The sequence below is a fragment of the Varroa destructor genome, unplaced genomic scaffold, assembly GCF_002443255.2.
Source record: "Varroa destructor unplaced genomic scaffold, Vdes_3.0 BEIS01000005.1, whole genome shotgun sequence".
Lineage (NCBI taxonomy): Eukaryota > Metazoa > Arthropoda > Arachnida > Mesostigmata > Varroidae > Varroa > Varroa destructor.
In genome coordinates this window covers 23,882,480-23,896,904 of record NW_019211458.1, presented here as the reverse complement: position 1 = coordinate 23,896,904, position 14,425 = coordinate 23,882,480, and the positions used below count along the sequence as shown (strand labels likewise).

Below are 14,425 nucleotides of genomic sequence, written 5' to 3'. Positions count from 1 at the left end.
TATAATGAATATTTTCCAACGAAGCCCACAGCTCTAAAGCATTGCCGCACGTAGTACCAGACGTAGAACTCGAAATATTTAAGTAAAACCACTATTGTCTTTCATCGTTTATAACATTAACTTACGGGTGAAGTCATATTGGTCGGAATAAAAATCTGAATCTACTAACCACCTCAAAGCTTTTTATTTTTAGACCACTAAGGTAACATAATAGACTTAAGCTAAAACTAGCGAGAATCACACATAACATTTGTTCAATCGCATATGAAAATACAAGCTTTTTGCTGGTTTTGAGTAGCGAAATATGCCCTGATGCACTAGATGCCCTGATAGAAGATAGCTTTTGAAGAAAGATGCAACTTCGGTTGTAAACTTAGTTCTGTACGGCTTGCTCTCCCAAGATAACTAAAAAGAGAAAGTAATAGCAAAATCAATATCTCAACATAAATAACTTTTCGCATAGATGTCGATCTAAATTAGAAGCGAGAATATCAGATATTTGAAGTAGTCAAGAGTAATCATTTTGATGAACGGGTTCTTTTCGTTCCTGTGGATCGCTTTGCTGAAAAGTTGATCCATCTTCCAATTTCACATTGTTGTCCGCAGAAGCTTACTAGAACCTCGTATCCTAACTAGTCCACCTTTTTGGCGAGGTTCATTCCCATTCGGAGACGTTCTCCAATTCAACTTCTAAAGGAATATCCCACACGCATTTTCTGGCACTCTTGCGTTTTGTCGCGTCAAAAGGAGTAAAATCAGAAGCAAACCTAACTCTGTCCTAAGATCTTTTTCGTCAGGGAACCTTGTCGCTAAAAGATTAACAGCCGACTATATCCAAAAAAGGACGAAGCAGGATTCTGTGCCCTACATGTCGATACGTCAGACGCGGTATTAATAATATCGTTGCTCATGTATGCCTCTGAGTTGTATCCGTCTTTGAATGTTCGTGAGTTCTTTTAAGATTGCTTTTGTTCATTTCTCTTTTATTATTTTTGGAAAGTCGTTCTTTGAGCTAACTTAATTGGAAATGGCAGGATATGTTTGCTAACGGACGGAACGAGGGCGAGAAAGAACAAAATCGAACGAAGAGGTACTACTACCTACCGACTTGTCCTTAATAGTGTTCCAATAGTTAACCTGAAGTAGGCCAAAGCAAATAAGGCAAGAAATGCTACTGATTCTAATATGGAGCTTTTTCAGAACGCAAAGGTCGTCTCATTCCGCTCGGCGGAAACGAAAACCAACAAATCCTCAGAACTCATAGTCAGTTCTATTCGAGCGAACGAGTAAGTAGGTCAACTTAGTTGCACGTATCAAGGAAACGGACGTCGCCGCAAACAGCTTCTAAATAGTGTCAAGCACAAGATCTTCTATCACTGAACTTAATAATATGATCGGTTCCATCGTTGTCGATCCAGATCGAGTCCAGATCGTTCATTCTTAATTAACAGAGCTTCTTTGAATTAAGCTGATGAACAGTTTATTCACAGATTTGGCTATTGAAGTGACATCCTATTTTAATGAAGTCCTTAAAAAAAATAACTGGATATGACCTTTTCCGTTCTTATATATATATAAAATTAACATTCAAGTTAGGTCCGAGTCAGACTGCTTAAATAGAACCGAATCAGCAAAAGGCTAAAAAAATAAATCTCATTTAGCTAAACCGGGTCGAAGAGTAGTTTATTTGTAATATGCGTTACCTCACCTCAATGGCATCTTTAATTACTTTTAAAACTATTCAAATATTTTCAGTGCGTCTCCCGTGAGTATCGGAGCCGGTCGAACTGGACAAATGAAGACCCTGGCATCGTTGTTGACTTCAGCGTTACCCCAGCTTGCTGAGGATATTTGTGGACGAACAGGTGGCGAGCAGTGTAATTCGATTATAGGAAGATTTTCGTCTGCCTTCTACTCGCTGCTTTCTCAGTTTGACCTGAGCCTTAAGACGGTCGATATTAACTGTAATGATAATAAATATCTATCTTCAACTGGGAAAATCATTCTATACAGGATGTTGCCCTCATATGTAAGAAGAAAAATAATGAAGAGCCGAGATTAATATATATATATAATAAACATGTTACCATTTTTTCGGTCCACAAAAGATTATTGAACAAGAACTGTAACTAAAATTAAAAGCTTCTTTACATTTTCGAGCCTTAGAAAGCACAGTATTCACACAACGTGATGTTAGTAGTTTGAGAAATTCAGAGGGAAGCTTCCATATGTAACAGACAGAGAATTCTACACACCAACTACATAAATCAGCAAATAGAATACATAGAGGGTTATGCTAAGAAAACATTTGTCCCCCATAATTGGTGCATTGTCACTATAAAAAGGTATAGCATGCGCTATAACGCCCACACAAATGCGCAAGGTCACATAGACAGTTAGAAATAAGGCGTTTATTCTAACAGGCGGATAAAGTAACTGTTAGTTGAAGCACTCAAAACGCAACCTTTGTGCTGAATGGAAAAACAAAGGGACCGCAATTCAACCGTTCAAAAATTTCCGCCACTTTCTTGTCGCTTAGCTTCCAGCAGCAGAGCAGAACAGCATGATATCAAATGAGCCGAAGGTATACACAAGGATTTTGTTATAATACGAGGTGTCCCATCGCATTTAGCCCTCAAAAGGCGTTTTACAGCTCCAGTCGTACACTAACATGTCTACGAAATCAGAGTCTGAATTTACAATCTAGGCAAAACGTAGGGGCGCATACCGGCAAAAAGCAAATCTTCGGGTTCGGCTGACTCCTAACACGAATGAATAAATAAAGCTAAGACATTGATTAAATAAGGCGATATAGATGTAATATATACAATTTTCGCTTTTATCATCATTAAAAAGATGATAAAGTCGAAAAAAAAGGCGATGTTCAAGCCGATTTTGTGTCGCAGTTCCGCTTGGACGATTCATTTTGGATGCGCAGGCATAAAGCCCCCTAGGTCGTCGGTAGACATCAGTTTGAGTGCTCTTCCGTGGCATCGCCTATCGCCGGTCGGGTGTGCGAGCCATGGACTCAATCCCTTCCATCTTACTGTATTATCATCTCTATAGAAAAATAGGACTGATTCATTGAATAGCAGGCAAGCGTCTTTCTTCTTTTTGCAGTTGTACGTTAGCACAGGCTCTGAGTGGTTTCTGACACAATATGAACAGGGAGACAAATCGATTGGTTCAGTAGAGTCCTGTGTCTGGCATTGAGATGGTACCGTTACTGCGCCATCCGAAGTTTGTAGACTTGCTTACTTGTCCCTCTGTCGAGTGGGTTGCAAACGATTACTGAGGATTCCATTGACGTCCGGTCATGTTGAGCTAAACGATTATATTCGGCTAACGCGTAGCGGGCATCGCGAAAGAGCTATTTGCCCTTTGAAATTTATTATAGGCGTTTCCATTCAAGATCTATCTCAAGACCATGCTGTGCTGATCCAGGGTAAGCAAACGTATATTAGGCATTCGGATAACGAACGCCTCAGACACATCAGTCCGTCTCTAGTGCTTATGTGTTTATAATATTATATACGTACTACAGAGATGGGGGTAGCGATGAGCACTTTGTATGACTGTGAAACACAGTTGCAGATAGAAAAGCAGTTCTTTGAAAACGAATATTATAGTAATAATTACAAAGATCGAAAAATAAGATATCAAGATTAGTATGTTTATTAATTGCAAGTATATGGAGTTCATACTGTTATTTAGGCAGTTAGACCTAATCACACTACCACCCGTTACGTTGTTATCAACATTAAATAAAAGATAAAAGTGAACTGACAGGGTGATTGAAATCAATTTCACAATGTAGATAGATTCGGAATAGCTTTATCTGAGTTCACTTATCTATTTGTCCGATTTACCTATTAACTATTTCTTCGAAAGATGATCATGCAATTCCATTTTTTTAATCGTCTAAAATTCCATCTGTAAATATGGCATATATAGGAAAGTCTTCAAACACCGCGCCAGTGACGTGGATACATGAAAAGCGCTTTAATAATATTAAAAGGCTTTGTCATGCTAGACAAATCTAGCTAACCTCATCGTGTTACATGATCGTGTGACATGTTTTACCGCAAATATCTAAAAAATTTACCCAATTTTGTAGCCATCCACAGACGTTTTTCAAAAATGGCCGCAAACACTTACCTTAGTTTAAATCCAGTTACTTATATAATATTACTAATCGTAGAGCTAATCAAAGTGCCACGATCAATAGGAAAAAGCAGCTAGTGAATAAATTAATTCGATATATATGCGGATTGTATTTAGAATGGCGGAAAACTCCTTTCGTTTACCCCTAGCTATATTTTCCGATTTTTCGATTGATCTAAAATCTCAATTAACTGCGTAATATAGCGAACCAGCTTTAACGCACTAAAGTTTGCCTCGTTTCCCCGCGCAATTTCAAATCTATTGAATACTTTATGCGTCGTTAACTGTCGCATGCACTGTATTACCCTACGATGTGAAGATAGAGAGGGTAATTATACTTCTATTGCTTTTCGGACCTTAATGATCTGGGGTACTAATGACATATTTAGGAGCTACTTCTTTTTTTTTGTATTACTATACTGCGTCAAATACCAACGAAGGCCAGCCGTTCGTCTTTTTCCAGAAAGGAGGGCTTCTAAGAAAACTTTTTGTGTTTAAGGTGGTCCGAGTTGGCTCGAAACATCACCTAAGTAAGCTGGTCATTATTGATTTTATGAACGAAGGATCTACGTTTGTTGGATACCTGCGTTATGCGAAATCTGTTCCCATAAGCCCATAGACAGCCTGTCAGAAAAAGACTCTCAGGTTATTGAGCAACTAGCATGCTTTGTTTAAAGTAAGGAGCACACTTATGTTACCTAGGAAACCAGCTTAAGGAGAACACTGTTGGTCCGAGGCGACCGATTCTAAACGTATGATAAATCTGCTTCAGATACCGAACAGCATTAACCTGCCTCCGACCGCGCAGGCTAATCAGCCAAGTCATCTGACGCGATACGCAGCGTACATAGGCCTCAAAAATCGTGTCCTTAGGAATCTTTTACGGAGCATGGTATTGCTAACACACATTTTTCAAGTTGTGTTGGTCATACCAAAGAAAATATAATTAAGTAGTCGTTTGGTTCTCCGTCACCTTGCATGGCCCGCTCCCATTTTTTTTGCATACCAACCTTTGGTCAATGAAAATATATGTACTGATTCCTAGGTTCCATGTCCTTAACTCGCTGCACGTTGCTATCCGCTAGTTCTGTTTTGGCTTGAGTGAAGCAACTCAGTATGTTCATTTCAGCTTGAAACACTATCATCATCGTTAGGTACCACCGACCCGGTGAGCCTGTTTTTTTCTTATTAAACGGCTATTATATTGACGGAAAAACATCTACTTCACTTACCCAGTAGATGTTTATTTCCGTGCGCAATAGCAGGCTTAGATTAGTTCTCCCAGGTTGCTTTCGCACCGCTACACTGGCTCCGCCTAACGGAATCCTACAGTCCAATACAAAGGTGGATCTCGCCAGATGCTTACCGCTTACTTCTTCCTTTGCTGACGTTGGCAAAAAGGTCTGCTCCAGCCACGGACGGTCAGAGCAGATCAGAAAAACACGGATGCGGTGACATTCCGTACAACGAAAGGCTTTTTCAACGACGACGATAAGAACGTAACAACGAGCATCTCCAACAGCAGCAGCAGCACTGAACGGTAGCATCAGGAAAAAGATGCAACAGACGAGGACGAAAGCGACGAGCCACAGTGTCTATATTCAAGAGGGAAGTAGATTAGGTTAGGTTGCTTGAGAGAATATTTAACAACAAAGACCTACATCGGCACCGGTTAGTCTAAGAATAATTAGCGAGTCAATGGTAAACTGGGTGCGATCCAACGGCCATGTTAGGCCGAAAAGCTCCTCCACACCGCCGCGGTCACCTAATCCGATGAAGAATGGCTGCTATCTTATTTTGTTAATGTGTTATTATTATTATTATTATCACATTGCATCATCACTATGAAGTTATTAAACAGACATATCCTGTGAGAATTTCAAAATCGAAATTAACATTTCGAGATCCCTTGGATAGCATCTATGATTTAAAAAACCCGAATCAAAAAAGGAGATAATTTTTCTAATTATATATTTCTTGATGAGATTAAACACTTTAACTACTGCAGGAGCAGTTTCCCGAGATCCATAATTCCTTCTTAATTAGATTAAACGAGATGATTTGAGGTCCCTATAGGTTAGATCGGTATAGGTTTATTTTATCTTCCTATTTAAATAGCCTCACCTAATTTCTTCAAAGTCCTAATTCATCTGGCAGCCAATGGCTGGGCTACCAGTCAGATCATTCTATAAGAGGCATCGCACTTCAGTACTCCAGTCGTTTTATCTAGTCTGAAATCGTTATTCGTCAGAATTAAACCAAACATTCTAAACTGATTAATCCTCTATGATAACTAGCATACTTTACTGGAAGATGTCGTTGATAGAAGTAACTTACTAGCCTGGTCATGTCTCTCTGTTGAAAACATAGCCGAGTACAATCATCCGTCAATGCTCACCGGTGTTGGTCGCCTTTTAAAAATAGAGTCTTTTTCACCACCTACGATATTCTTACCGATTGCAGTTTGACAAATATGAAAACTTTAATATATATATATATATATATATATATATATATATAGAGAGAGAGAGAGAGGAGAGAGAGAGAATCCAACCAAAAGACTGTTTAGAAAATAGCTATTTCAGTATTTTTGCAATTTAGTAAAAATAAATATTTAGAAAGGATACATTACCAGGATTTTATATCGGAAACTAACCGACAGTACAATCGTATATATGTATATATATATTTATGTTTATACATAAATTTAGACTGCTCTAACTTACCTACGAGCAAATCCTAAGCCAATGAGGCTATAAACTTGTTCGCTGCTTTGTGCGAGCCGTTGCAAATATCTGCCAGCATTCCCTAAGAGGCATAATAATTGGCATTATCAGAGCGCCGAAACAGACAATAGCTCCATATGTGAAATAAGGATTTGGGCTTAGTAACAGGTCTACAGAGACACCGATATGATTTAGGCAATAACTTCGAAGAACGGCCCTTAAGTCGAAATATATAGCAGGTTTCGCCGTATTCAAACGATAAAACCTTTTGAGTGCAAGGAACAGTGTAGTCTATACGGAATACTCGGAACACACAGTATATATATATATATATATATATACGTTTATCTATTATTTAGAATTTGATCAGAATACATGCTAGCTAAATTTTTTCTCAAATATCTACTGCTAAGTGAATGACTAATTTACTAGCAGAATTACAATGTTTCAGGTATAGTTATATTTAATAAATATGCCATTTGACTGGGGTACATTACATACCTTGAAGGGCAGGCACAGAGTGAGGGTGTCGAGCCTTATATATACATATATATATATAACAGATGCGCCAGACTCAACAATGAAGAGTGCACACGGCGGAGGTGAGTGATTAGTGACGATGCTATGATGCGCCGATCTGGGCTGCGAACTTTTCTTTGTTTCGAAGTCACATCCACTTCTTAGTACACTGACGGATGGCTTCTCATCGCCGCCGTTATCGCAATCCGCCTTGCGCCCACCCGTTGAAATACGCTGCTGTTACAACTGTACGGCAGCTTTCTTTGCGCAGCTCTAATTTTCCGATGAACCCCCTTTTCAACGGTCCTTCAGCATTCAGAGCTCGTCCATATTTCTTGCAGTAGACCACCGTGAACGAGCACCGCAAGCAACGCCTAGGCAGCACTCGGGTTTTTCCTAGTCTTGGGTTATAAATCATCTAGGTCGCTTTGATGCATGAGCAAGAAATGGAACACGAGAAGCGGGAAAGGAGACGAAAAATGAGATAGAAACACTGGGAAAAGACAGAATGTGCTACTCTGGTCTAGCGATGGGTTTGTACAGAGCTACCACAAGCAGAACCAACAGGAGCGTCAGGAGACAATTGGAGGCAAAAAGAGAAAGGAGGGAGAGAAAAGTGGGTCAGAAAGGCTTTAACTGACCTTCTGCTGTTTAATCAGCGCAATTTTCGTTTTTTTAGCTTTCAAAAAAAAGTTGTTATTGAATTTGGAGTGAGCTAGGCCGGCATCCGGCCGACTAAATAAGGAGAGGAAAAAAGTTTAGAGTAAGCGGTGTAATGGATGAGACTCTAGGAAGCATTTTTGCTATTGCAGCTTATTGAATCAACCGATTTCCGTCTCTTTCTAGAGCCACTTGTTGGAGAAAACAACCCTACATTGAATACAATGCGAACATATTGATTACTAATATATATACATATATATGCAAAAGCAGGCGCGATACCAAAACACTCACAGTTAAGAAAGACAGGCCTTCAATTACAAGAAGGGCATGCGCAGCGATTTTACAATGAATTTCCTTACAGATCGTTTTTGTGAGCGTTGTTATGATGTGCAGAGTTATCAGAATTAGTCCAAAAAAAATTTAATTTATGGGAACTTTACTTTACTACAATAATATATTGGCATCGAAGTCTAGGCTACATAATGCATTACCTTTTAACCTCGTGTTTGTAAAGAACGTGTTTGGGTAAGGGCGTGAAAACGTTGATTATTCAGACTAGCATAGTGGCGTGTAATTAGGCCGGAGTAGGCGTTGTGATTGACCTGTTGTGTCATAGGTACCTTCAGAGATAATAGTGCCCAGCGATTTCAGTTGATATCCTCTGACAGTCCAGCTACAATGATAGCACACATCCGATGCAACAACTTACTTTCGGATGCATCCAATGTGTGCTGCACTCATGACTCGAAACGTAGCATTTGTTAGAACAATCTAATCGAACGAAGAAAAATCTAGATTTAAAAAAGCCCGGTATCGGCGTATGTATCTATGTGATTGTCGTATTTGACAGAAGAGCGCAATTTATTGAAGGTTCCTTTGAAAGTGCGAATCAATCAAAGCCAACACAGCTGCCACAGCGTTGAATTTACGTATCGGCGTTTCACGTATATTTTCATATAGTTTACATGTCATATCTTATGCTTTTTGCGTAAAAAACTTCAATAGCTACGTCTTATTGAAATACCGATTACAAGCGTCTGCTAGCATTGAAATTGCCGGGAACGAAATTTAGTTACGAATTAATTTTCCGAGGATATCGCTTTATGCAAAAGGGCGACGCTCTTTCAGTTTTAAGTTTAGTAGAGATAAGGAGAAGATGCTTCCTTTTTTAGAAGCATATAGTGAACTTTTTATATGAATCTGTAAAAAAAATACTTACTATAAGCTTACTTTCACAACTAAAGTAATACATAAATGAAGTAGGTGAATAATTTATATTCATTAAATTAAATTTTTACATAGCCTCTGTTCGTAAGCGAAGGTGATTCTACCACGAGTGCGTGGATTAAAAAAAGTTGGATCATAGCACTTATTATCCGCAAAGCAGTGGGTTACTTTAGAACAGATGTAACATAATCTAGAATAGCGTAGACGCTCCGAAATGTTACAAACTTCATGTTCGCCTTTTGGATTTAAGTCACTTATCAGAAAAAAACTAAGTTGTAAACAGTGTCCAATCGTTATCCCAACTTCTAGGAATCATGATACTTTTGTTGGTAATTTGTAATATGTACTCAAAAGTTCAGTCGACCGCTATCAAGCGTTATTAGCTGAAGATGTGTGTGTGTGTGTGTGTGCTGCAATAAAAATTTCATTTCTATTACATTTCGCTGTATCTGTCTGTCCAATGATTTCTAGAGGATAAAATAAGATTCGCTTTTATGTTACTTACCTCTATAGCTCTTTTGTGTACTACAGCAAATTTTTAAGAACGCTTCTACTATAACAGGCAGTGCCTTTCACTGCCTAAGTAGGTTGGCCAGCTAGTTTTCTTCGGGTAACCTTAATTACGTGATTATTGTCATTCATATACCCATTTCTACTCAGTTGTTCTGCTGAGTAGTGACAGTGGTTCTTCGCCACTCCGAGCAGCTTAGGGTGTACAGCACCAGTCCGTTGTATCCTAATGTGTGTGTGTGTGTTGTGCATAAATGACCTTCCGGTGTACACGTTATTCTGATTTATAAAGCAATGGCCCATTTCTATGTACGTCCCTCCCTTTTTATTATTCTTTATTTCTTGCCTCCCACATTTGTCTACTGGCCTCTAGAGGACTACTAGAGTTACGTGGAACGAACGTCGTACCAGTGGCTAAGAGCAGGAGGCCGTGGAGTCCATAAAATCCCTCCCAGAAGCTCCTTCCCTAGGTTCTTCTCGTGGATCTTGTAAAAATCATCTTCATTGTAGGCCTCGCATTCTCATAGCCTTGCAATTTTCGAGGTCGCGAAGCCATCCATGACTGAATAACTGCTCGTACCTCAGGTTATACCTAGAAGGGCCAGCACTGCAGTACATCAGCTCCGCCGTCGTTGCAAGATATGAATGTATGACAGTATACCCTGAAGTTAGGCTGACTAAAGCTGATGACTAGGCCAACAAGAGTCAGCCCAGACGAGACCTAAAACCCTGGGTTTTTTTTTTGACCTGTTCATCTTCCCGGCAAATTCCCGGCTCATCGGGCAACTAATTGGTCCACCGAAAAGTTGCTCCGCACTGTGCCGTCTCCGTGCTTCTTCTGCGACCCTACTCAGACCCCCATTTCCTGACACTCCTGACATACGCGATCAGCAATGTAGAAGGATGCGCAGTCGTGCCTCGCTTATCTCCAATTTACCGTCGTCCTTCCACTCAATCACGAGCCGGTCAGTGGTCAGCCGCTAGTACTCAAGTAGAAGAAGCATGACTGGTTCGTCCATATGGTCTCTCATGTGTGATCCCGAACGTTAACAAATGGCCAATAAAAGAGACGGTATTATGTTTTGGGTCACGGATTCTTCGACCAACCAGACGACCATGTAACCGACTGAGAACGTGGGAACAATGAAGTTAGAAGTCGGTGGTTTGTGGCCTAATCAACGAAAAAAGATAGGTAAAGACAAGAAATAGAGAAAAGAAGAGCCTCTCCCTCGTGCCCTGCTCTAGTCCTACCTCTAAGCCATGCCATTTGGCTTGCGTTAGCATGCTCTTGCACTCATTGGCTGGTCATGATAGCTCATACTCGCTGGCGATTCACCCCAATCGGTGACTGTACACCCTAGCCCGAAGTACCTTGATCACTTCTGAGTTCACCATGCATGGCTACCGCTCCCTTCATTCCTGTCCTTGTGCGTGCATCTCAACACTGGCCCGGAATAGCCGCCCCACATTCTTCAGTAGCGTTTGAAAACGGAAGCAGCGGGCAGATCAGCTCCAGGGAACTACCCTGTCGCCGTTCAGAAACTCTCATTTCGACTAAGTAGCGCTTTCGACATAATCTCTTTTTACAGCGAGACTCGTTTTTCGTTAAGGGACGAGGTACGAGAGGCAAAGAGGAATAAATTTTATCTAGCTATGTTCTGCCTTTCGCCGGGCCGACCCAAGAAACTAGGCAAGAAAAGTAAATCATAAACTGACTGATGCAAATGGAGGAACGCTGTTACCGATAACTTATTTTGGCTATCGCAGCTTACCACTGGCGGAGCCGCCATTGAACGCAAAGTTCTCTACAACTGCAACAAGGCCGCGTGGAGGTATAGGGCCAAGTGATACACATATCTTGGAGAAATGGACAAAAACAAGGTATGAGCATATCTAAGCTATTTCGATAGCACCACGCTATCGAAGTCAGTCTAGCGGAGATAGTGGGTGCTTGGTTCCGACCAGATCACATGCTATTAAGTACACAAGTCCATGCAATTTCTGCCAGATTCGATTGGCGAAATTATTTAAGCAATTAGATCATAGGTAACTAGGATAATAGAGCAGATGATCAGCTTGCAGAAATTAACTGTAGAAAATACACTTTATACCAAAGTTAACTTTCTTTGTCCTTAGTGTTGAACAGTAACAGCACTGCCCGCATGTGGGGACAACCTTCAAGTTCTTATTTCCAGATTACACATTTTTTTACACACTTACCACCTCTTAAATGTACAAGTGGTAATAGTTACGGCTTAGGAAGCGCTGATGAGGTTACAGCCATTGCTGTTAATCAAGGCTGCCGTCCATCCTTAAACGAGATGTGTACCAAATGGATCGTCCGAATATGGTTAGCTAGTAAAACGGGTTTTGCGAACAGCTTTAAATCAGTCATCTAATCGATTAAATAAATCCCATTCGAATTATTCCCAAAAAGATTTTTGTACTGTAAGAACATGTTCAATGATTTGTGAGATGTTTTGGAATGATGCCAAAGGCTGAACTACTATGTGAGAAATTATGTTAAAGAAATATGCAATGGTAAATATGTAGTAAAAAATAGTTTTCATTCGAGTAACATCGTTACCAACCTCAGAAGGAATATCAGCGTTTAGTGATCACTATTAATTAGAATCTATAGCCCAGGACGCAGAGTGTTTCACTTAATTCTGGCAGAAGCCGGCCGTCCAATGGAATCTAACGACCCAAGCGCTCTGGACGTAAAATTCAAACTATTTAGATGCAGTGTGCATTCCGGCAACACTGAATTGCCGATTAGGTAACTGATCATATATTATAATACGGCTGAAGATTTAACATCTATTTGGTGTCTATTGGTGGCGAACTTTGCCATTGAACTCGAAATCTGATCAGGACGGCTGCAGGACAAAGGCAGTTGCTATGGTGATAGCGTGAAAGTCAGGAAACGAAGCTGTCACTAACGCCATGTCCATACTCTAGCAGGTGAGCTTCGATAAAGACTTAGATATTTAAAACTGCTCACATCTTAGGTAGGTCAGCCTGGAACCCGTCACGAGTTCCGGTTTTGGAGCCTTTTTGGTTACAACTATGGAAGCCGCGCACTCGTACTCATAGCCACGCGACCTCTACACATGTTCTTTAAGATCTCCTATATATATAATGGTGAGATGTTAGTTAAAACGCTTACGGTTCTAAAGTTACAAACGTACTTGAATGGATTTGCTACTCGATGGCACCTGCCACAAGGCAATGGTAGTGCGGTATAACTGAGAGTAGCGACGATCTGATCTACGGAGCATGATATCTTCACCGCGGTTAAGTTATAAGGATATGGTTTTTATTCATATCTAACGAATTTGAAGCACGTAGTTAGTGGAGTGTCGCAATCAATTATTTTCCTCACAATGAAATCGTTTCGTGTTAACTTCTCCTCTAGCAAAAGTCACTATGAAGGCCCAAGCGGAACAACACCGAGGCTGTTGATGTAAACAGTGGGCAGGTCCAGCCGGTGGAGACTAGAAAGAATAACGGACAGTACTCCCAATGCGTTGGCATGTGCTAAAAGGGGTGAGTTGGCAAATTTACTTCGAATCGAAGCTGCCTTCGTCGCCAGTCATTTAATGCGTCGCGTCGGTGCTTATTTAGGTACGAAGAAACGCTACCCTTTATTTATAAAAAATAAAAGAAGCTACTGATGTAACTAATCTTCTCTGAGTTTCGTATCGCTACACCTTACCGTATCATTACGACCTTAACACAACGCAAGCATGCTTTGGAGGGTGAATCAAAAGCACTCAGTCGAATATTCGTTGCTTCAAATTTACGCGGCGTTGGACTAAACGTTAATACCTGAATGTCTGACAGGAAAACAGGGTGTATCGCCTTTTATAGTTTGGTAATTAGTTAATAAGCAATTATTATGTGAAGTAGTATTTCGAAATTCATCTTCGAAGCATGGTCGTCCAGGCGCTGCAGCTCACAGTCAATCATAATTTCGCGTCCAATTAATATTGGTTCAAATAGCAGCCTGATCTACTATCATCGTTTCACTGATAATATGTACATTATGAGTAAACAAGAAAGCTGTCTACAGATAAAGCCAGAAATGTCCGCCCATCGTTAACGTTATTAACCTCATACAAGAAATCGTACTCAAAATCATATTTTCATATTCAACCATACATAGCCCGCGTAATTTCACACCGTCGAAATGTTAAAGATAATTTTGGCATTATTCTCTTTCTCTCTCTCTAGATATATGTAGATATATATATAAAAAAAAAATGATAGCATCCAGGAATTTAGCTAAATGTACTACGTGCCTACCATTCGTATATTCTAGACAGTACAGGAATCCAGCTATTTCATGACTTCTGAACGAAAGTATGAAAATATCCGCAAGTTGCAATTGGTACCGTACAAAAATTTATGAATCTTCCTGACACTGCTACGTCATTAAACACAAAAAAAATGTAGTCAATCACCGAAGCGTTGGTATTCCCTAGATACAATTGTACACGACTAACGGGACTGGCATACTAAGTCTGCTTTTCTCAGGTCGCATGTTCCAGTCCGCGCAAAAAACGCTCTCAAAAAGGCGAGAATCCACGACTAAAATTACAAAGACACATGCG

At 40.2% G+C, this 14,425-nt stretch overlaps 2 long non-coding RNA genes across 2 annotated transcripts; both read left to right on the top strand.

The window, feature by feature from the left end:
• The first annotated feature begins 841 nt into the window (after positions 1 to 841).
• On the top strand, positions 842 to 2,419 carry LOC111252007 (uncharacterized). The gene is made up of 3 exons (XR_002674067.2): positions 842 to 946; positions 1,201 to 1,286; positions 1,756 to 2,419. It is a non-coding gene; the product is annotated as an uncharacterized LOC111252007 (long non-coding RNA).
• Positions 2,420 to 11,541: 9,122 nt separating this feature from the next.
• Positions 11,542 to 13,420, top strand: LOC111251377 (uncharacterized). The gene is made up of 3 exons (XR_002673733.2): positions 11,542 to 11,690; positions 12,684 to 12,773; positions 13,228 to 13,420. It is a non-coding gene; the product is annotated as an uncharacterized LOC111251377 (long non-coding RNA).
• Positions 13,421 to 14,425: the final 1,005 nt, after the last annotated feature.